We start from the raw sequence: 21579 nt of genomic DNA, 5'->3' as shown, positions 1-21579 counted from the left end.
AACCACCAGGATGCCAGAACTTTCTGAGACTCAGACATAGGATAAAATCAGACTGGAAGAATTTCTTTGGCAATTTAATTGATCTAGACTGTCTCCTATGTTTTAGAAGTTAGCTGACATCACAAGTAAAGGCTGATACAGGGAAAGGGGCTTTCACAAAGATGTTATGAGCTGAATGTCCCAATCTAGCTCCCTCACAGCATGACACATTAAGATGGGAAAATGGCAGGAGGAAGATGCGGAAGAAGGGAGCACCGTCAGAGGAAATATGAGTAAGTACCCATGATACACCTCTCCTGCTGTAAGTTTTGCATGCTGTCTTAGAGTTTAAGGTCCAGTACAGTCGTTAGCATGCCCTAAAACACTGAAGATACAGAGTTCACTAGATGTCTGGCTCTTTAGTCTTTCCTTTTCCTTGGCCCAGCATGCATCATTCAGTCAGCAAGCAAATATCAAAATAGAGCCTAGATATCAGCTGAGAGGGAAGCCAGGAGACAGTATAAGTAAAATAAAGTAGGAAGCTGACCACTTCCTAATCTTAGAGCAGGTGACTCCAGACTCTGATCACTAAGGAGGTAGTCCTTTTGGTCCCAAAAACATGCTGAAGTCATCTGAACCAAGGAGAGCCCCCAATTGCAGAATCCATTTTTGGTAAGCATACAGGCAGGGGAGGATGTATGCATCCCTGTCACCCAAAGCTACCAGACCTCTGGGAGAGAGGTGACAAGATCCTATGTGAGGTGAGGAAGCAGGCTACAGGAGCCCTACATGTGTCTCTACTCTGCAATAGATCTACCTGGAAAATAAATGCAGACTTTCTTTATAAAATGATGGCAATACCAGCTTTTATTCAGGGGTTTGACTTTTATAAGAAATTTCTACATACAGTGTTTCATTTTCTTTAAGAGCTCTGGGAGGTAGTTGCTATCCCCATTTGATAGTTATAAACTATAAGGAACAATTTGAGAAAAATACTCATCTGAAGTCACATAGGTAGAAACTCAACTGGGATGCAGATTCCAAATTAACAGGAAATTTAGCTCTAAGAGGAAAGACAATAATAAAACTTTTTAACAATACTATTAATAGGCTACATTTCTTAAACATTCATTATATACCCAAAGCAGAGTTAAGCAGTCCACATGGAATTATGTCATTTAATCCTTACCATGATCCCATGAGACACAAAGAGCCATCCCATATTATGGATGTGGAAACTAAGGCTCAGAGAAGTTCAACAATTTGTGCATAACTGCACAGCGAGAAAACAGGAAAGATAAGAGAGGGTCCAATTTGGAGAGAGATAGGATTAAAGATGGTGGCGTGAGAGGTGAGACAGAGACCTCCTCCTAAAAACCACATGTAATATGAAAATATAATCAATACAACTAATCCTGAAAAACCAACAGGAAAAAAGGCTGTGCAAGACTGCATAAACTCGGAGGCGGGTGTACTCTACCCAGCAGGATGGCAACTTTCACGATCTTCAGGCACTCCATCCCACTGACTGGCTACGCACCTCTAAGGCCCCCCACAGTGATATGCAGCCTGCTGCACATTCCTCCTCGCCAGCCCATACCTGGCTTGCAAGCTGGCAAACCCTTCCCTGGCATAAGGCCAGCCAGAGGGAAGCTCTGCCTACAGCAGCTAAAAACGCAAAGCATAGAGGCTTCCACCTGTGTGTTCGGCCCACTGGTTCTGGCAGTGGAGACAGGTATAGCAGCCAGGAAGCAGGAAAAAAGCTCTTTCCTCCCCCCAGGCACCAGCACCACTCGCCTGCAACCCCTGACATCACTCCAGAGGCTGAGTAGCTCCAGAGAGTAGAGCTTCTGGGCACTAGAGGGCACCACAGACAAATATGAAAAGTCAAAGGAACCTGGTTCAAAGCAAAATCTCAACACCAGAAAGATTGAGTAAGACTGAACTTATAAATCTTCCTGAAAGAGATTTCATAATAAAAATCATAGTCCTGGAGGAAAAATATTCAAGAACTCATGAGCAAATTTAGGACAGAGATCCAATCATTGAGGAACACAATGGAGGGTATTAAAAGTAAATTAGATATGGTGGAGGAGAAGATAAATGAAATAGAAAGTAGAGAAGAGGATTCTTCTCTAGAAATACAAAGAAGCTGAGGCACAAAGAGAAAAAAGGATCTCTAAGAAAGAAAGAATACTGAGAGATCTGTGTGACCAATCCAAATGGAACAATATTTTTATTATAGGGATACCAGAAGAAGAAGAGAGAAAAAAGGGATAGAAAGTGTCTTTGAGGAGGTAATTGCTGAAAACTTTCCCAGTCTGGGGAAGGAGATACTCTGTCAGGTCATGGAGGTGCACAGATCTCCCAACTCAAGGGACCCAAGGAAGACAACACCAAGACATATGATAATTAAAATAGCAAAGATCAAGGATAAGAACAGACTATTAAAAGCAGCCAGAGAGAGAAATAAGATCACATACAAAGGAAAACCCATCAGGCTATTATCAGACTTCTCAGCAGAAACCTTACAGGCCAGAAGGGAGTGGCATGATGTATTTCATGCAATGAAGCAGAAGGACCATGAATCAAGAACACTCTATTCAGCAGGATTATCATTTAAATTTGAAGGAGGGATTAAACAAATTCCAGATAAACAAAAGCTGAGAGAATTTACCTCCCACAAACCATCTCTAGAGTGTACTTTGGAGGGACTGCAATAGATGGAAGTGTTCCTAACGTTAAATAGCTGTCACCAGAGGCAATACACAGGGATAGACAAAAAGTACAGAATATGATACCTAATATATAAAGAATGGAGGAGGAAGAAAAGTAGGGAAAAAAACAACCTTTAGATTGTATTTGTAATAGCATATTGAGTTAAATTAGACTCTTAGATAGTAAGGAAGTTACACTTGAACCTTTGGTAGCCATGAATCAAAAGCCTGCAATGGCAATAAGTACATACCTATTGATAATCACCCTAAATATACATGGGCTGATTGCACAAATGAAAAGACATAGGGTCACTGAATGGATTAAAAAAACATGACCCAACTGTATGCTGCCTACAAGAGACTCAATTCAAACTCAAAGACATACACAGACTAAAAGTGAAGGGATTGAAAAAGATACCTCATGCAACTAATAGGGAGAAAAAAGTAGGTGTTGCAGTACTTGTTTCAGACAAAATAGACTTTAAAACAAATAAAGTCACAAGAGACAAAGGACATTATATAATGATAAAGGGATTAATCCAAAAAGAGGATATAACCATTATAAACAACTATGCACCCAACACAGGAGGACCTACATATCTGAAACAAATACTAACAGAATTAAAAGAGAAAATAGAATGCAATGCATTTATTCTAAGAGACTTCAACACTCCATTCACTCCAAAGGACAGATCAACCAGACAGAAAGTAAGTAAGGACACAGAGGCATGAACAACACATTAGAACAGATGAGCCTAACAAACATCTACTGAACTCTCCATCCAAAAGCAGCAGAATACACATTCTTCTCAAGTGCACATGGAACATTTTCAAGAATAGATCACACACTAGGTCACAAAAAGAGTCTCAGAAAATTCAAAAAGATTGAAATTGTACCAACAGCTTCTCAGACCACAGAGGTATGAAACTAGAAATAAATCATGCAAAGAAAATGAAAATGCCCACAAACACATGGAGGCTTAACAACATGCTCATAAATAACCAATGGATCAGTGACCAAATAAAAACAGAGATAAAGCAATATGTGGAGACAAATGACAACAATAACTCAACACTGTGAAATATGTGTGATGCAGTGAAGGCTGTGCTAAGAGGGAAGTATATTGCAATACAGGCCTACCTCAGGAAAGAAGAACAATCCCATATAACAGTCTAAACTCACAATTAACGAAACAAGAAAAAGAAGAACAAATGAGGCCCAAAGTCAGTAGAAGGAGGGACATAATAAAGATGAGAGCAGAAATAAATAAAATCAAGAAGAATAAAACAATAGAATCAATGAAAGCAGGAGCTCGTTCTTCAAGAAAATAAACAATATAGATAAACCCCTAGCCAGACTTATCAAGAGAAAAAGAGAGTCTACACACATAAACAGAATCAAAAATGAGAAAGGAAATATCACTAAGGACACCACAGAAATACAAAGAATTTTTAGAGAATACTATGAAAAATTATATGCTAACAAACTGGCTAACCTAGAAGAAATTGACTACTTTCTAGAAAAATACACCCTTCCAAGACTTACCAAGAAAGAAACAGAAAATCTGAATAGACCAATTACTAGCAACGAAATTTAAACAGTAATAAAAAAACTACCTAAGAACAAACCGCTGGACCAGATGGTTTCACTGCTGAATTTTATCAACATTTAGTGAAGACTGATACCCATTCTCCTTAAAATTTTGCAAAAAGAGGAAGAGGAGGGAACACTTCCAAATAGACTTTAAAACAAAGAAAGTCACAAGAGACAAAGAAGTTATTCTATGAAGCCAGCATCACTCTAATACCAAAACCAAAGATACCAAAAAAAAAAGAAAATTACAGACCAATATCCCTGATGAACATAGATGCAAAAATATTCGACAAAATATTAGCAGACTGAGTTCAAAAATACATCAAAAAGATCATCCATTATGATCAAATAGGATTTATTCCAGGGATGCAAGGATGGTACAGTATTCAAAAATCCATCAGCATCATCCACCACATCAACAAAAAGAAGGACAGAAACCACATGATCACCTACATAGATGATGAAAAAGCATTTGACAAAATTCAACATCCATTTGTGATAAAAACTCTCAACAACGTGGGTATAGAGGGCAAGTACCTCAATATAATAAAGGCCATATATGACAAACCCACAGCCAACATCATACTTAACAGCGAGAAGCTGAAAGCTTTTCCTTTAAGATTGGGAACAAGACAGGGATGCCCACTTTCTCTGCATTTAGTCAACATAGTTCTGGAGGTCCTTGCCATGGCAATCAGACAACACAAAGAAATAAAAGGCATCCATATTGGTAAGGAAGAAGTCAAACTGTCACTGTTTGCAGATGACATGATATTGTACATAACAAACCCTAAAGAATCCACTCCAAAATTACTAGATCTAGTATATGAATTCAGCAAAGTTGCAGGAATCAAAATTAATACACAGAAATATGTTGCATTCCTATGCACTAATGATGAAGTAGCAGAAAAAGAAATCAGGAAAACAATTCCATTCACAATTGCATCAAAAAGAATAAAATACCCAGGAATAAACCTATCCAAGGCAGTGAAAGACCTATAGTCTGAAAACTACAAGACACTCATGAGAGAAATTAAAGAATATATGAATAAATGGAAACACATCCCATGCTCATGGATAGGAAGAATTAATATTGTCAAAATGGCCATCCTGCCTAAAGCAATCTACAGATTCAATGCAATCCCTAACAAAATACCAACAGCATTCTTCAATGAACTGGAGCAAATAGTTCTAAAATTCATATGAAACCACAGAAGACCCCAAATAGCCAAAGCAATCCTGAGAAGGAAGAATAAAGCATGGGGGATCTCACTTTCCAACTTCAAGCTCTACTGCGAAGCCACAGTAATCAAGACAATTTGGTACTTGCACAAAAACAGACTCTTAGACCAATGGAACAGAGTAGAAAGCCCAGATATAAACCCAAGCATATATGGTCAATTAATATATGATAAAGGATCCATGGACATACAATGGGGAAATGACGGCCTCTTCAACAACTGGATTTGGCAAAACTGGATGGCTACATGCAAGAAAATGAAACTGGATTATTGTCTATCCCCATACACAAAAGTAAACTCAAAATGGATCAATGACCAGAATGTACGTCATGAAACCATAAAACTCTTAGAAGACAATATAGGCAAAAATCTCCTGAATATAAACATGAGCAACTTTTTTCTGAATGCATCTCCTCAAGAAAGGGAAACAAAAGCAAAAATCAACACATGGGACTACATCAAACTTAAAAGCTTCTGTGTAGCAAAGGATACCATCAACAGAAAAAAAAGGCATCCTGCAGTATGGGAGAATATATTTGTAAGTGACATATCTGACAAGGGGTTAACATTCAAAATATATAAAGAACTCACACACCTTAACACCCAAATAGCAAATAAAACAATTAAAAAATGGGTGGAGGACATGAACAGACAATTCTCCAAAGAAGAAATTCAGATAGCCAACAGGCACATGAAAAGATGCTCCACATCATTAATTATCAGGGAAATGCAAATAAAAACCACAATGAGATATCACCTCACACCAGTTAGGATGGCCAGCATCGAAAAGACTAAGAAGAGCAAATGCTGGCGAGGATGCAGAGAAAGGGGAACCCTCCTACACTGCTGGTGGGAATGTAAGCTAGTTCAACCATTGTGGAAAACAATATGGAGGTTCCTCAAAAAACTAAAAATAGAAATACCATATGACCCAGAAATTCCACTCCTAGGAATTTGCCCTAAGAATATAATTTCTCAGATTCAAGAAGACATATGCATCCCTATGTTTATTGCAGCACTATTTACAATAGCCAAGGTATGGAAGCAACCTAAGTGTCCATCAGTACATGAATAGATAAAGAACAGGTGGTACATATACACAATGGAATACTATTCAGCCCTAAGAAAGAAACAAATTCTACCATTTGTAACAACATGGATGGATGGAGCTGGAGGATATTATGCTCAGTGAAATAAGCCGAGCAGAGAAAGACAAGTACCAAATGATTTCCCTCATTTGTGGAGTATAACAATGAAGCAAAACTGAAGGAACAAAACAGCAGTAGACTCACAGACTCCAAGAAAGGACTAGTGGTTGCCAAGGGGGAGGGAGGGAGAAGGGGATTGAGGGGTATTATGTTTGGCACACATGGTGTGGGAGGGATCGTGGGGAAGACAGTGTAGCACAGAGAAAGCAAATAGTGACTCTGTGGCATCTTACTATACTGACGGGCAGTGACTGCAATGGGGTATGGAGGGGACACGATAACATGGGTGAATGTAGTGACCACATTGTTTTTTCATGTGAAACCTTCATAAGAGTATATATCAATAATACCCTAATTTAAAAAATCAGAAGATACAATATTCAATAAAGATATAAAATTCATGAACCTTAAAAAAAGGTATGATCCAATTTGTACTTACAATGTAGGTTTTTAGGCCATGTTGTAGGGTCACCCTCTTTTCAAGTTTGAATGAGGGAACTGCAAATACAATAGAAAATGTCAAAGAAGAAATTAGCTTCTATAGTAACTTCTAAATTGTCCAACTGAGCAGCTCTCTGAAAACTCAGATGATTAGAGATGTGGTCGAGTGTTTCCTTCAGTGGTAGGAAATTGCCTTTGTCTTGATAAACATTTTCTTTCTCTCCTGCTTATGGGGGTGAGACCAGGGTTAGAGGCTTGGTAGGAGAGATTTCCACGGGCATGAGATGGGAATGGATAAGGTGTCGTTGACCAGGTAACATGCCAGCATCCACTGCACTCCTCCCCAAATGGCAGCCCATAGGGAGCTGGCCAGACAGCATCACGTTCTGCCAGCTGCCGCAACGGGTAGGGGCATCGGGCCTGGCTCCTGTGGCACACAGCCCATAAATCAGCCCCCGAGCCTGCTGCACAATTGCAATGCGTCTCTTTCAAGCAGCTCTGAGGAAAAATGGCTCCATCTGCTCACAGTTAGGTAATAAATAAAACGAAATTGGAGCGAAATGGATGGAAAGCAATTTTTGGAAGATGAATTTCTATATCGGCCACCATTTGTGCACCTCTCCTAGTGCCGGAAATCACTGCCTGAGACCCAGCCAGGCCCAAGGGCTGGAGGAGGCACTAATGGGCAAAAAAGAGAATAGGGTACCTCGTGGTGACAGGCTGGTCAGGAAGGGGTCCTTGCAAAGGACTTCCCATTACTGACTCTTCCCTTTCTTCTCTTTGTCCTTTTCCTTCATCTCCTGCATCCCCATTACCACCATCATCGTCATCCCAACATCACCATTATCATCATGGTTAACTGGTGCATTAACTTGTTGAGAACTTTCTAGGAATCAGCACCTGGATGAACTTTGTATATCTATATGGGAATTACCTCCTTTCAGGCCTGCCCTGTCAGCACTACATAAAACTATAAAACCCTCTCCCATGACATTCTCTGTGCTCTTCCTTTATTTTATTTTTCTCCCTAGTTTTTATCACCTTCTAACATACCTAATAGTTTACTTACTCTGGTTATTGTTTTATCATCTGTGTTCCCCATCTAGAATAGATTCCCCTTTTTTCCCAGTCTTTTTGAGATATAATTGATGTATATCACTGTATGAGTTTCAGGTGTGCAGCATAAAGGTTTGGCCTATATATATTGTGAATGATAAATGATTACCACAATAAATTTAGTTAACATCCATCAGCTTGTACAGATACAATAAAAATAAGTGGATAAAAAGAATAAAAATTTCCCCCCTGTAATGACAGCTCTTAGGATTTACTCCCTTAAGAACTCCCCTGTATATCATACATACATCAGTGATAACTGTAGTCATCATGTTATAAATTGCATCCCTGGTAGAATAGATGCTTTTTAGACAGGGAATTGGTCTGCTTTTCTACCACTCTTTCCCCAGTGCTGAGAATAATTCCTGACCTATAGAAAGCATTCAATACATAATTTGTTGATGAAGTGAGTAAATGAATGATTCCCTGAAATTCTTACAACCCTAAGACATGTATCTGGCTTGTGCCTATCTCTCCACACTCATCTCCTGCCTCTGGCCCCACTACAGTTCACATACACTGTGACAGTCACATACACAGGTTCTCCAGCTCTGGAACTCCTGGCCTCCTTCCTTGCTGCATGCTGTTCCTCCTATCTGACATAATTCTCTGCACACCTTCCCAGGCAGGCCCAGCTCTTCCTTCAGGTCTTCTCTGACCATCCAGAAGAGTCACCCTTGTTATTCTTCTACTCCTTTTCCGTTCTCATGGAGCATGTGCTCATTTGTTTATATGGAGGGATGGACATCTTCCTGAAGTCCACAGGAGCAGCAGATTTCTCTAGATCAGCATTGTAGCCCCAGAACCCAGCATAAGGTGGGGCAAAGTGTAGTTACTCGAGAAGTATTCTTACCCATTTATATATGAGAAAATTGGATGAGGAGCTGCAGTTTGCCACCAGGTCTAAATCCAAAGCCCATAAACTTGGGCATACCCGGTGCTGTTCTCTGAGTTTCTTTGGTTCCTGGTGAGGCCTGCCATGTCCACAGCCTTGCCCATTAACTGCCCTGCTTGCAGGTGACCTTCCCCAGTGCCCTCTTCAGGTAATCACTTCCTTGTTCATGCTTTCAGTGAATATGCATGGGGCTCCTCTGGGCTAGGTACCATTCTAGAAGACATGGTCAAAGTAGACCGAATCCCTGCTCTCATGCGGCTTACATTTTGGTGAGAAGACAGTAATAACAAGTAAGAAAACAAACAACAAGATATTTCAGAGCTTCATAAATGCTCTGAAAACACTAGAAATGAGTTATGTTGCAGAGAGTGATAAGAAGGTGAACAGCTACTCTAAATAAGGTGTTTACACACTATTCTCTTATCTTTGCTTTGCCTGCAATCAGAAAAACTCTCTTATGTACTTCTCTGCTCCATAGGTAGCTTTTAAGCCACTCTCTCTGCTTAGGCTGATCCTTTGCATCAACCCACTAGAAGACACTGTGTCCATCATAGCAAGGGAACAGAATGAAAAAAATAGGATCCCTGCCAGCCCTGGATCAGAGCTCATGGTCAGGCTTATCTCATGTGTTTTAAATTCCTAATATATCTGAAGTTCCTATAATAGGTGCAAACCCATGAAATGTCCACGGCAGGTATGGGACCTCAGACAATCTACCCACCCCTTCTGCTCTCTGGGTCATATGTGGATAATTTAGAGCTAACTGAGTTTTCTGTAATTTCAGAGTCCTATATCAGAACTGGGGTTGTTTTATCCCACCCGTGGGGTAGAAGAGACTTAAAACACATCTATGTGAATGCATTTTATCTGAAAGTTCACTGAATTGGGCTGCTATTAAGATATAGCATAAGGTAGCACAATTTAGGGCAGGGAAAATGCACCAAAGGTTCTTCTGGAAGTGGAAGGCTGAATGCCCGCCCCCACATCTTCCCCCAACCTAAACTCACCCATCCAGATTGAGGGTATGGAATACTACAGACCTGGGCTCTGAGCTGTCTCCAGCATAGACTGGATTTGTGAACTTGACACATCTTCATTCTCCCTCAACATCATTTTTTTCTATGTATACAATGAGAAAACTAGCTTTATCTTACCTTCCTCACAGGTTGGCTATAAGGCTGTGAATACTGACTTCATATAGTTTCTCCAACCCTTCCTCTACACTTCCTATACAATAACTCACCTTAGCAAGATGTGTGCATTGCAAAGACCTCAGTAACTGTCACCAGAAACATTGGATGGATGGATGCATGGATGCATGGATGGAGCCCAGTCACCTCAACATGTTTCAGGGTGGCTTCCTAAAGGCAGAAACATTGAAGGGAAGGGGCTTAAGAGTGACAAGGAGAAGCTAGAGATGCCCTACTTAGGCCAAGAGGCTTGAGTGGGCCACATCCATTCTTCATGTTGTCTTCCCCATGGAAAAGGGCACCGGACTGACTGGAGTAGAGCCTTTGATAGCAAGAGTCAAGGATTATAGGCACAGGATAGGAGCTGTGGGTGGGAAAGATTGCTGGACACTGAAGATTTCAAATGTCCCTTGTAAGGTGTGGGCATGTGTGTACTGCAGTGGTTTCTCTCACTATGTCCCTCTCTCTCTCTTCCCCTCTGTCTCTAGTTGGGCTGGACCTGGCATCTCCCTAGGATGGACTTTCGAGTTGAGGCTTCCATATGAATGTCAAGCATCTTGGTGGCAGCCCTCTTAGACTGTGGGTGGCCCCCTCTTCATTGTTCTCACCTCATTCTGCAAAGCAAAAGAGGATGAAACATGAGGAGGAAATGAGGTCGGTAGCAACAAAGTCAGAATGGAAATTGCAATAAAAATATAAGATGTTTATTTCAAGTCAAATGAGGCAAACCACCCTTCAGGAAACTGGCAATTATAACTAGACGTTAACAGATTAGAGGTGCCTGCGGCTGCACCCCACTAACAACATTGCTCCCTGGCCTACCTCCCCCGGGAGCCTGCAGCCCACGGGAGACCAGGCTCTGGCAGCAGGCGGGCAGCCCTGGGAAGCAGCGCTGGGCTCCAGTCCACCCGCGAGGCCCAGGCCCTGCCCAGAGCTGGTATTTGGCTGCCGCGTCCACCATCGCTGCCTCTTACCCCTCCAGCTTTTCAGTCCTCCACAGGGTCTGGAGTTCCCCAGATGTTACTCACTTACATGACATCTTCACAGGTTTTGCCATATCCATCTGCCATCTGTACTTACTAGTTACTTAATTTTTTCCCTCAATTTGATTTATTTACTTATATTATAAAAGGAACCTTTACAACCTTACATACATGAAAAACCGGATCGTTTGTCATAATTAATAAGAATGAGTACATAACTATTAAAATAAAACTCATTTCTTGTACACTCACAGGGGTCCCCCATCCCACCTTGAGACTGAAAGGTGAAAATTAATCCTGGATAAATTTGAACTCATCTCACTATGACTTTCAAGGTCCGAGAGCCTTTTGGAACTAAGGATACATTTCCTATCAAAACCTCATCTCACTGTACTCCTATTCATTCATTTATTCCACCAACAAATATCAAGCAACTACCATGTACTAAGTAAGCACTTGACATACAAGAATTTAAATAAAACAGAGAAAAACATTTCAGCCTTCTCGGAGCTTACAGTTTGGTGGGCAAAACAAATAATAAACATAATGAGAAAATTAAATAGTACATGAGAGGGTAAGAAGTGCTGTGGGGTTAGGAGATTCTGAAAGAGAAGATGGAAACTTCAAAGATGGCGAGGGTAGGCCTCATCTGAGCAGGTGAGATGAGAAGAAGTGAGGGAGGGAGTCGTGAGGCATCAGGGAGGAGAGGATCCAGGCAGCAGGGAAGAGCCATTGCAAAGGCCTCAGGTGAGCAAAGACCAAGGATGCCAGTGTGTGCGACCTGGAGAAGAGCAGGGGAAAAGGTGAGAAAAGTGCTGGGGACCAGACAGTAATGACCTGTGGGAGAATCCAGGTTTTACTTTGTGGGGGATTAGGAGTCTGTGAAGGGTCTCAAACAGAGGCAAGAAATTAGCTTACAGTTTAAAATCTGACTGCTCTGTTCAGAATAGAGTTTTGGGTGGAGGTGGAGGAGAAGAGTCAGAGATAGAAGTAAGGAGGCTTGTTATTAAGAGACTATCAAAGTAGTCCAAGAGTGAGATGTTGGTGGATAGATAGAGTGGTTGGTGTGAAGAGGTCAGGTTTGGGATATTTTGTGAAGATACAGACTGAAGGATTGAATATGGCATGTGAAACAGAGAAGTCAAGAATGACACCAAGAAATTGGCTGAGTAAATAGATGTATTGAGTTGACATCAACTGCAATAAAAAAGACTGTGGGGAGCAGCTTTGTGGGGAAAGAGTTCAGTTTAAGATAAGACAGATTGAAGATTATCTATTGAGCATCTAATAAACTGTGCTATTAGTCACAAATGTTTGCTATGTTGATGTCAGGATTGGCCATAGGACCTGATTTGGCCAATAAAATGTGAACATAAGTTTTAAGAACTAGTTTATCTTTTGCCACATTTTCTATTTTCTCCTGCACTGTGATCAGCAATGTTCCAGACAGGAGCTGCTCCATCAGACTGAGTGCTGGAGTGATGATGACATAGTGCAGAGCATGGGGGATAGGATATGTAGAATGAATGAGAAATAAACCTTTTTGTGATATGCCACTGAGATTCAAGGTCATTGTTAGCAAAGCATAACCAGGTCTCTTTTGTCTCATAAGCACCCTAGTGGAATGTCAAGTAGGCAGCTGGGTATGCTTGTCTTGAGTGAAAGAAAAAGGTCCGGGCTGGAGATATAAATTGGGAAGCCATTGACATATGCATGGTATTTGAAGCCTTATGGCTGGGCAAAACCAAGGAAAGACAGACAAGAAGAGAGGCCAAGAACTAGACTCTGGGGCCACCAACCTTCAGAGATGGAGAGAGGAACAGGAGGAGCAGGAAACAGCTGAGAAGGACTGAACTGTGTGAAGGAGGAAAACCAGCAGTGTGGGGTCCTGAGAGCCAAGGTAAGAAAGCGTACCAAAGAGGAGGGACAAGCATCACCACAGCTGCTGACAGTTCAACCAGGAAGAGGACTCACAACTGACCCCTGGATTTGGCAACATGGAAGCCATCAATGATTCTGCCAATGGCAACTTTTGTGAGTGGTGTGGGCACAGGTCAGATTGGCTTTGGTTTAGGAGGAAAAGAATTGGAAACAGCAAACATTGACACCTATGAGGGATTGTGCTGCAGAGCTGAGAAGAGAAACTCAGTTGTTGCTGAGACAAAAAATGGGGTCAAGATAACCATTTTAAGTGGGGAGAAATAATAGTATTGATTTTATATTTTAGGGAAAGATGGTAGAGAATAAAATTTTGGTGCAATGGGACATAGAGGGGAGAATTGCTGGAGTGATGTGCCTGAAGAGGCAAGATGGGAAGGGATCTGGTGCACAACTGGAGGGACTGGTTCATATATGCGTCCAGATGATTCCTCTTTGGTAACAGGAGGGAAGGCAGAGTATGTGAGCATTGAGCCTTTCACATTCTAACTTCAGAGAACCACCAATGGTACCTTGGTCTACTTTCATTACATTTCAATCACTTCCGTTAAGTCAAATAATAGAGTTCCAGTAGTGTAAGGTTATTTCTGTCTCTTTTTTTTCTTTGATCTCAGACTTGATTCAAAGTTCCTCTTCTTCACTTCCCCATCAGCCTCAAGCCGCTTGGAGAGGAGAAAGGTGTACAGGTCTCGACCTGAAATGTGTCCTTTTCTTTCCTGTTCTACCACTTCTAGTTTGGGGGACAGGGAAGAAGAATGATGGTAGGTATTTTCTCCCTCACAGGTCTACCTATATATAGAGGTCAGGGTTTCAGGCCAGCTCTGCCTGAAGCTGTGGATTCTATATAAGTGGCCATAGGACCAGGTTCAGCTTCACCCTGGCCTCTGGATGAAGCTACAACATCTCCCTTTGGTCATATCTGTAGGATGACCCTCGACCCCTTCTTTGGGCAGGCTTTTCATTGATTGGCATCCCAGGGTCCTTCCCTTCTGCTAACTTCATGCTTTGCTGGAGTCTTTGTCTGCAAGTCCCAAAGCCAGGGAGCCCTGGATTCCCTATCCTCCTCTGCCTTATTTTTGTCCATAGTCCTTAACACATCTGACTGTAAGATGTGAAATCTTACAGATTTTAAAATTGTAAAAAAGATTGTGAAAGCTCGGACAACAGGAGTGCTTGTCTGCTCACTGTGAAATGCCCTGTGCCCAGGAGGGCCTACCATCTGGTTGATGCTCAATAGATGTTTCTTGAAAATGAATGAATGAATGAAATAGGAATTGCACACAGCTTCTTTCTAAACATGCTGTGTATGCTAATAATGGCCCTAATGAGACATATCTCTCTGGATTCTCAACCTTCTATAGGTCTCTCCCAAATTAACTTGGCCATGTGACTTGCCTTGGCCATGACACAGCAGCAGGAATGATGAAGGCACACCTTGTGCCTTGGAGCTTATCTCCTTTCTTGCTGCTTTGGAATGTAGCCACTGTGCTGACAAGTACAGGGCCACTTGCTGGGAAAGTCTAGCTCAGCTGATAGCCCACACCAATTAGCAGACACATGAGGAAACCACCTGAGGCCACCCAACCAAGCCGTGAGAAGACTACAGTCATATGGGAGGCCTACATAAAACATGACTATAGAGTCATGAGCAAATTAAATGACTATAGTTTTAAGCCACTACATTTTAAAGTACTGTCTTATGCAACAATAGATAACTGCTGTAGCTCACAGCGCTTTGGCCCTTCCATCCTGCTGACAAAAGATACTTCACAAAATATTCCTCTCTTCTCCACAGCAGTGCTCAAACTCAGGAGTCCAAAGGATTCCATAAGGCCCATTTCCCCTTTGTGCATCTCTAGCCCCATAAGTCACTGTGCTAGCTGATGTGAATTGTTTCCCAGAAATCACACCTACTACACAAGCTGACCTTTGGAAAATAACCAGGTTACTCAGCACTCACTCTGCCTGCCTGTGCACAGGAATGAGGAAGAGAGATTTTTACAGGACTCTCTTTGGAGGTCCTGGCCAGGGAATCTGCAAATTATTTCCAAGAGGAAATGAAAGAGGTTGGGGGACCGGGAGGTGCAGCTTCAGCAGCATGAGCCCCTGGCCAGTATGCTCCAAGACTCACTCAGTCCTCAATGTACCCTGTGGCTTCTGAAGGTTTTATTTTAACCTGCCTTGTATTTCTCCTTCAATCCCCTAGGTCCGTGCTGTTTCCTCCCTCCAGACAGTGATCTGCATGGCATACTCACCAGGAAAATCATACTCTTGCTTCCTGACCCCATGGAATTAAAAACCCGGGCTGCCATGTTGGCAAGGGTGAGTAGACAGGATCTGGGATGCTGTCTTAAACACATGCAATCTTGGCTCCACGAGACCCAGGTGTAATTAAGGTGCACAGGAGCAGATGTGGTCTCATTTTGCACAGGTCACCAATTCCAGAGCCTTTAAAATCAAGCATTTGGGGGCCCATCTGGGGTACCTCATTCCCTTTCTGAGGCCAGTTCACTTCCAAAACAAGCACCCTCAGTTCTGACTTCAATCACATGTACCAAATGGGAAATGCCTGGAGGTGGTAGATATCCATGAAAGGGAAACTTTATGCTCCTGCCCAGCCTTTCTCCCCTAAGAGCTACCCAGCTCTGTGAGATGGCTCTGGAGTCCAGAAAAACCTCAAACTTTCTCCTGCCCCCAAGACCACTCAAAATGAATGCCAGGCACTCTAGATCAAATGTAACCTAGAGACATTCAGAGGTGTTATACCTGGCTAACTACATGGTGGTCTAAGAACCAAAATTGTATGTAAATCTCAAAGCATCCAGAATCTCTTTAATTTGGGCAACAGTATGACTGCTTGGCACAAGCCAACTAGAGTTGAGTAATGACTGTAACTTAGTCCACCACAGCCCACACTGCTCCACATTATATCACACTCAGCCCAGTTCACTCACAGGTATTATCTGTCTGGAGCCCAAGGCATTTTCATTTGGACCCTGAAGAATATACAGACATGCCACCCAGATAGCCCTGAAGGGAAGGGCTTGCAGCCCTACTGCAGAGTGTGGCCAACAGACGGCCTCAACCTGTCGTTTCTCCAGAATCTGCCTCAGCTGCAGAGCACTGTCTTGCTGGAAGTCACACAGTACTCAGGGCTGCCCATATCCAGTGACTGAGTGAGGTGGGGGACATAAAGTCCCTTCTGGGCAAGTCTGGGAGGCAGCATTTGCCTCTTGGGTGGAGCTGGCCAATACTTAGGCTCCCAGTGCAATTCAACTTCTTCCTTTGCTTAGTCCTGCTTACTCCCCCTTCATTTACCAGGGATTGATGCCATAATTAGTATTCTGCATCCCACATCCCATCAGCTTCTGGAAAACCTAACCAGTAACAGGGAGCTAAACTGAGTGCACCTCTTGGGAAACCCAGATCCCAGGCTCTACTTGAGTACAGGGTAAGCTGGTCCCCACACTGCCAAAGAAGTCCTTAGGGACAAAAAGTCATGCCAGAGAAACCGGCAGCAGTCCATTATAATGAAGTATAATACTCAATAGTAGAAGAATTTACTAGATACAGACACAGAAGTAGTATAGAAGAAAGAATCTTAAAGCTGGTGGAAGAACTCAGGAAGAAAGCTACACAAATGTGGTTAGTTTGAGAAATATTTGAAGGATGAATAGGAGTTTATTACATCAGTAAGGTGGAAAGCTTTGGAGTAACCCAAGTATTTTGGTATTTCTAGTGCTCAAGTATCACCAGGAGAGGGACCAAAGACTGACCCAGTGAGGAAGGCAGAAGCTAAAACTGAGATGCTCTAATACTATTCCAAGTAATTTGAATTTTTGCAAAGGGCTTATTTTATTCGATTTTTAAAAATATCATACAGTAAAATGCTTCGGTTACACAGTTCTATGAATTTTAACATATGTACAGATTAATGTATATACCACCATAATTAGGATACAAAACAGTTCCGTAACCTCTAAAATCTCCTTTTAATCACATCCTCTCTTGGTAGTCACTGATCTCTTCTCCATCACTACAGTTTTGCCTTTCTGCCTTTTGAGACTGGTTTCTTTCATTCAGCATAATACCTTTAAGATTCATCCAAGTAGTTGCCAGTGTCAATAGCTGATCCTTTGTGTTACTGCTGAGTAGTATTCCACCATATGGATGTTTATGCCCCTATTGAAGGTTATTTGGGTTGTTATTAGTGTGGGGCAATTATGAACAGAGCTGCTATAAATATTTGTTCACAGGTCTTTGTATGAACATAAATTTTCATTTCTCTAGGGAAAATATGTAGGAGTGGGATTGCCATGTCATATGTTAGCTGTACATTTAACTTTTAAAGAAACTTCCAAACTGTTTTCCAGAATATACTATTTTCTATTCTCACAAATAACATATAAGAGTTCCAGTTGCTCCACATCCTCTTCAGCTCTTAAATGTATTTTTTATGTCAGCCATTCTAATATGTGTGTAGGTTTGCCAAATGTGTTTCAAGCAAGAGAGTGACATGATCAAATATAAGAGAAAAAATAAAGTCAAAGAAACCACTTAGGAGAGTGATGCAGTAAATATAGACAAGAGACACTAGTAGCCTGGACAGGGTAATGGCAATAAGAATGAAGTGTAGGGGAGAGGACTTGGGGTTGAGGAAAGGAGTCTAGAGTGACTTATTAAGATCCCAAAGTCCCAGAGAGAGAGAAAAAATTGGAATTCCACTGTGAAGTCAGTGGAATGGGTTGGGTCAATGGGGAGTGGAGCAGCCTCCCTCTCCTGCTGGCTGTGAAGCCCTGCACAGATGGTTACACCAAACAGCTTGTCTCCAGTTACTCAGGAAAATTTATGTCTCACTCTGTGGGGGGAGATGTGTCTATCTGGCAGCCTGTGTTAACAGAATTAAAAACCTGCCACCAGCCCGCATTCTGGGAGTGACCTATGATGGTTATAAACATGAATGCATATGTCCTGATTGTGAATCAGGCAAAGAGCCCCAAGTATCCAAAAGCTGCCTGCATGGGGGTGAATGAACTTCTTTTGTCTAAGTGCTGATGAATTTAGAAAGTTATTTTCTATTGATTGCAGTAGTTCTTAGAACCCTGGGTGAAGTGATTAGTTTTGAAACCCCATGTAAAATTATGAATACCAGGAAATGGAAATGGTAATTAGAAGCTGCCACTTCAAGCATTGGAGGCTTGTATTTAGTATGGGCTTGAGTGGGTTGGGCACCAAGGCTCTGGCTTCTCCAGAAGAAACTGTAGAGAGGTTCTTCATGGGGTATCTGCAAAAGGGATCTCAGTGTATCCTGACCAGCCCAGTGCCAGGCACCCAGATCCCATAGCCTGTGCAGAATTTGCCTCCACCATGGAAGAATTCCTGCAGAGTTCTCTGGTAAGTTCCCTTCCTCTCATCTCTGCAGTATCCACCCTTTTCTGAGAACCCCATAAACTGTACCTTACTACAGAATAGTCAAAGCCTCTTATTATCCTTGCTTTTCAGCTAACCTCACAATAACTCTAATATTATTATCCCATTTTTCCACTGAAGGTTCAGAGAAAGTACATGACTTGTCTAAGGTCATGCATCAGGTCAGTGTTTGATATGGGATAAAAAACCAAGTCTATGGATTTCACATACAAAACAACCTTCCAGTATGCTAAAACACTACCTTTTATTTGGTAATTGACTTCAAACTCCAAAGCAAATGGGATTCGGGACTCTTTGCATTCATCACAGTCTGTTTAATCTGTGCATTGGATTGGCAGTTCTCACCACCACCACCACCACCACTCCCAGGGAACTGCCCCTCCTACCTTCTCTCCATAAGGTTACAGCAGCCATGTTTGTATGCCATGTGCACTGCTCAATGTACAGTTGATTGGTCCACAGTAGACACCTGACACAAGTGAACCAATCAGAGTCCCTACCCTGGGATTTTTAAGCCCATGGCTGAGAAAAGAAGAACAGGTTCTCTCTGGAGGTCTGTAGAATGGGACCTTGACCATATCTTTTAGATGGAATGGGAAAGAGAATCCACAGAAAGATAGAAGATTGAAGCTAATGTACATAGCAGGTCAAAGAAAAGAGATGGTGACAGCAAGCTGTTAGGAGTCTTCCAGAAAGGAAGTTCCATGGAATCCAGTTGTGGGGTCCCAGAACTTGTTTGGTTCTTGTATTTCCTGATGTTTAGGTGTTCAGCTCTTCTTTGGGCTTTGTGACAGTATCTAATGCTGCCAACAAACACCTGCCCTTGCCTTTTTTTGTCCTTAAACCTTTTAATGTTTGTTCCTGCACCTTGCAGAGGAAAAAAGGAAGTTTGATGAATATAGATTCCCTTGCTTTTCTTTACAGAACTGATCCCCATCTGAAAATACCTCACTTACTTGTTTATAGTCAGATCCTTCAATGGAAGCGAGCTCCCTTAAAGAGAGATCTTCTCTCTCCAAGCTATATCCCCAGTGCCTGGCACAGCTCCTGGCATATATTAAGCGTTAAGACATAATTATCAAGCAATAAATGAATGAATTGGCTATAGAGGCCCTTAGAAATCATCTAGTCTGACTACTTCATTTTATGAGGGAAAAATTGAGACCTAAAGAAGGAGGATATTGACAAAGGACCCACAGTGAGTTTACCAATGACCCAGGACTGGAATGCAGGTCTCTGTCCAGCACTGGGGGGAATAAGCTGCCCAGAACAGTTGCAATAAGAGCCGCCAGGTGCTGGCCAGTCCCTGAGTACCTGGTGCTGTGCTAAGAGCTTTCATTAAACCTCACACATGCCCAGAAGGGCAGACGCCTGACTCCCACTTTGCAGGTGAGGAAATGGAGGTCTTGAAGGCATTGCATAACTTTCTTAACACCACACGCATAGTAAGCAGCAGAGTATCCCTCCTATGTCCCTTTGCCTCATAATTTCTACTCTTTCCACTTCAAAATCTTACATGCACCATGCTCTTGTGCTGATTCTAGCAACTCAAGACCCTCACTCCATCAGGACTGTTCCTTCCTGGGCCGCAGACTTAGGTAGTTGCTCCATCTGTCTGACCTATCAAAACATATCTGTCCCATATCCCACACCCTTGGCCCTTTGTAGTCTATAACCCTATCTACAATGTGAATCTGTGCCTGGGTAATAATGACTGGGAAAGATTAATGATGACACCTTTAAGAGGCCTTTACACCTAACACAAGACTTAAACAGAAATCCAGACCCTCCTTAACTCATGAGAACCACTCAATGTGCAGGGAGTCCAGCACATCACCACAGCAGAATTGTTGATACTTTGAAACTGGGCGCCTTTGGAGGCATCATGTCATGCTCCAAGGATGACTATTTGTTCTATCCCTGCAGATTTTCAGTCTTGGTTACTGGGACACAGGAAGGAGACTGAAATGGAGAATAAGCACTGAACCCAGAGCTAGAAGACCTCAGTTCAAAGCACAACTCCACCCTCTGCCAACTTTGTGACTGGACTAGTTAATACATTTCTATAAATACCTCGTAGCTTTAAAAAGGGAGGGGGTGAGTAATAATGCCTTCCAGGGGTGTCATCCAGGAAATCTTGTAATCAAAAATAAATGGAAAGTAACTGCTGTACACTCTTTGGATATGTATTCACAAGCATTTATTGTGAGCTCCTACTCTGAACCAGCCCTGTGCTAAGTGTAGAAATCAGCCCAGAGCTGCTGTCTTTTCTGACTTTGAGTTTGAAAAAGCAGACTAAAGCCTTCCTGACAAGTGCTGCTGGACTCCCAGAATTAAAGGCCATCCTAGCAAAGGTTAATTGGTTAAATGTATTAGCCACTAGAAGAGGAATTTCCACTTGGCAATTAAGTTTGCAAATATCGTGCAACCTTGTAGAGTGGATTTCTCCAAACTGATGTGTTCTTTTTCATGTAATAATCAATTAGTGGGTGTTTCAGTTGCTTAATTAGCTCTGCATGTAAATTAATCTCTGCATATTGAAATTGCAAACCGAGCATCGTAATGTTGGCTTATTTCTGAGGTAAATCAAATTACTGCATCCCTAGCAAAGGTTCTTGGTTTTGAGAGTTACCAAAAGCTAGCAGTTTCCTTTTGCCACTTGAGTGCGGGGGCTTAAGGAAAATATGGAGTGTAATAACCAGACTGATTATATTTACCCATGAAGAGGACTACATGTCAGTTCTTATTTCTGCTCTTAGGCAAAGCTGCCTATTAAACGATTAAACTCTCTGAGCCATTTAGTTGTCATGCCTAGGTCTTGATATTACTGAGAAATAAAAGATATGT

General features: G+C 42.0%; 1 long non-coding RNA gene across 1 annotated transcript; it reads left to right on the top strand.

Moving 5' to 3' along the window:
• The first annotated feature begins 15301 nt into the window (after positions 1-15301).
• Positions 15302-20885, top strand: LOC118909982 (uncharacterized). The gene is made up of 3 exons (XR_005023790.2): positions 15302-15415; positions 15509-15624; positions 20659-20885. It is a non-coding gene; the product is annotated as an uncharacterized LOC118909982 (long non-coding RNA).
• The last annotated feature ends 694 nt before the right edge of the window (positions 20886-21579 follow it).

This window comes from Manis pentadactyla, chromosome 15, assembly GCF_030020395.1.
Source record: "Manis pentadactyla isolate mManPen7 chromosome 15, mManPen7.hap1, whole genome shotgun sequence".
In the NCBI taxonomy this organism is placed as follows: domain Eukaryota; kingdom Metazoa; phylum Chordata; class Mammalia; order Pholidota; family Manidae; genus Manis; species Manis pentadactyla.
The sequence above is the reverse complement of the archived record's forward strand: the minus strand, read 5'-3'. Positions and strand labels throughout refer to the sequence as shown.